Source organism: Lepus europaeus, chromosome 11, assembly GCF_033115175.1.
Source record: "Lepus europaeus isolate LE1 chromosome 11, mLepTim1.pri, whole genome shotgun sequence".
Lineage (NCBI taxonomy): Eukaryota > Metazoa > Chordata > Mammalia > Lagomorpha > Leporidae > Lepus > Lepus europaeus.
In genome coordinates this window covers 39,549,215-39,552,076 of record NC_084837.1, presented here as the reverse complement: position 1 = coordinate 39,552,076, position 2,862 = coordinate 39,549,215, and the positions used below count along the sequence as shown (strand labels likewise).

The 2,862-nt window shown below is 56.6% G+C and overlaps 1 long non-coding RNA gene across 1 annotated transcript; it reads left to right on the top strand.

Annotated features, from left to right (window-relative positions):
- The first annotated feature begins 1,536 nt into the window (after positions 1-1,536).
- On the top strand, positions 1,537-2,831 carry LOC133769414 (uncharacterized). The gene is made up of 3 exons (XR_009867203.1): positions 1,537-1,662; positions 2,387-2,502; positions 2,628-2,831. It is a non-coding gene; the product is annotated as an uncharacterized LOC133769414 (long non-coding RNA).
- The last annotated feature ends 31 nt before the right edge of the window (positions 2,832-2,862 follow it).

Sequence of the window (2,862 nt, the reverse complement as noted above, 5' to 3'; positions counted from 1 at the left end):
ACAGACTTTTTTTTTTTTTTTTTAGGATTTATTTATTTATTTGAAAGGTGGAGTTACAGAGAGACAGAGGCAGAGAGAGAGAGAGAGAGAGATTCTCCCAGCCACCTGGAGATTCTCAGGGGTCCCCCAAATCCTTTTCACAATTTTTTTTTAAAGATTGATCTATTTATTTGAAAAATATCTTCCATCCACTGGTTCACTGCTCAGATGGCCACCACAGCTGGGGCTGGGCAAGACCAAAGGCAGGAGCCAGCAGCTTCATCCAGCTCTCCCATGTGGGTGGTGGGGTCCAAGCACTTGGGCCATCTTCAGTTGCTTTCCCGGGCGCATTAGCAGGCAGCTGGTTCGGAAGCAGAGCAGCCATGTCTCAAACCTGTGCTCCATATGGGATGCCAGGGCTGCAGGCAGTGGTTTAGCTCTCTGCACTACCACCTCAGCCCCTCACAAATCTTTCTTCTGCCTAAATGATCTAGAATTAGTTTCCTCTGCTTACCGCCAAGAATCCTGATGGGTAGAACATCTCTCCACCACTTAGGGCTGCTACGACAGCGAGTTCTCTCCTTGCTGTCCAAGGACGGAAGGGAGTCTGCGGTAAGGTCATGTCCTGCTTGCTGGGGCGGGTGCTCCTGCCGGGCCAGCTGCCCCTCTGTGCTCTAGAACCGAGCTATACCTCTCTCTCCACTGAGGCACATTCGCTGGAGTGGTCTGTGGCCTGCCCCGTGGCTGACGTCAGGGCAGAATTTTGTCTCACCTTCCACACCTTCATGGGGCTCTCGGAGATCAGAAGCCCTCCAGGCTTGCCTCTGCTCTGGGTTCACAAGTCTCAGCTGCACACCCTCAACAAGGCTCCTGGTCACTTGTGCCTCCCAGTTCCCGTCAGGTCTGCGCTGCACAGGTGTTGGAAGGTGGAGGGTGGGACTGGGGTGGGGGACAACATCAGGGCGGGTCAGAGCAAAGACTGGGTGTCCTGTTTGTCCTTCCTGGCTCTTCTTCCTCAGGCCCTGGGCTACCTTGAGAGCGGAACAAGGAGTGCTGGCTGGAGGGGGCAAAGTCAGATGCAATGAACGTGAATAATGTCAATCATCTGGGTAGCAGAAGCCGTTGGCTGCTGAGCACCTACTGTGCACCTGCTATACTGTGATACACTGGTTGTGCATCACAGTGACTCTGAAGGCACTGCCTTTCCTCTGTTGTCTGGGAGAGAAACTGAGGCACAGAGCCTGGGAAGGTAGCCCTGGGGCACACGAGGACCAGGGGGGCCCAGGGTGGGCTGAACCTCAGATGGGTAGGGAGTCATTCTGGAAGTGGCCTGCCGGGAGAGCCACCAGGAGGGCTACCTGGTGCTTGTCTGTCCCCCTACCCCTGCCCAGCCGCAAGCCTGGGGCCACAGGTGTCTGCTCACCCGCCTGTATGCTTCTGCAGCCCAGCGGGTCAGCTGAGGGTGTGCTCTGACCCTAATCACACAGTTTCCTTGGCCAGGGCTTCCCAGCAGGCTCCGAGGAGGCTGAGTTTTCTCTCTCCTTCGCTCAGGTCCCTCTCCCCCGGGTCAGTCACCAGGGCAGCCAGGAGGCCTCTCACCTTCTAAAGCCTGCTGTCCAGCACCACACCGGAGGCTGTTATCATATGTGGAAGCCCTACCCCGCAACGTGATGCTACTAGGAGGTAGGGCCTTTAGGGGGGTCACAAGATCCTTCAAAAAGAGGCTGCAGAGGGGGCCAGCCTCTGCCACCCTGCACAGACACAGCAGGAAGCACCCCCTCTGAACAGAAGGGGGGGCCCTTCCCAGACGTCAGGTCTGCCAGCTCCTTGATCTTGGACTTCGAAGCCTCCTGAACTGTGGAAATGACTGTTGTTGACAAGCCCCGCCTGCAGTCTATGGGATGGGGTCACGGCAGCCTGGGCAGTGTCCGGCACTGGGCTCCCACTGTTTCCCATGCGCTCACAGCAACTCTGCCACTGACTCCGCACCCCCACCCCAAAGTGCGGTCTTTCCAGCTTTTCCAACGGGGTGCCTCAAGCGGGGAAGTGGCAGCCGCTGGCTTCTCACCGGAAGTAGGTTTAGGCAGCAGCTGCAGCGGCTGAAGATCTCCGCAGCCCAGGGGAAGGTGGGTTTTGAGGAGCTTTGAGCATCTTCAGCCAAATGGGGGCGGGGCTCCCCCTGACAAGTCTGGTGAACAGGAGCTTTGGAGGCACGGCGGGGAGTGGGTTTGGATGCCAGCACAGCTGCTTTTCTCGGCTGTGTCACCCTGGACAGGTTTCTAAATCTTTCTGAACTCCAGTTTCCCTTAAAATGCCCGCCCCCCTGCCACCCCCACTGATCACATGGGCCTGGCGTCTGGTCCCTGTCTGCCCAGTGACACCTGCTACTCCTGTTCCTCTCCAAAAGTGAAGCGACTTGGGTGTTCTGTGGTGTGGACTGCAGTGAGGAGTGAATTCACGCTCGCCTGTGTGACGGTGGACATGGACCCAAAGCCGTCCACTGTGGGTGCAACTCTAGAACAGGTAAAGCTTGTTTTCCTCCGAGCCCCTCCCTGTCCTGTTGAGTCCCCTCCCACTTTGCTCATGGGTTCCTATCCTGAATTTTAACCTTTTCAATCTATCACCATGTAACCTGTCACATGTCCCAGTCCTCGGGACTCTAGGCATAATGACTAATCAGATGGAGGCCGAAACTACCCACACGCTGCCCCCCGCTCACCGACTGCCCTGACGTGAGTTTGTTCTTCCGTTGTCCGCACTGCGCTCTCTTTACTGTCCCCGGAGACTCCTGCCCAGGCAATAACCTGATGATTCCTTAGAGGAATTTCCCGCAAAGCCCCATCCACTCTTGAATAGGAAACAGCAGGCGCCTCCCACCCTCAC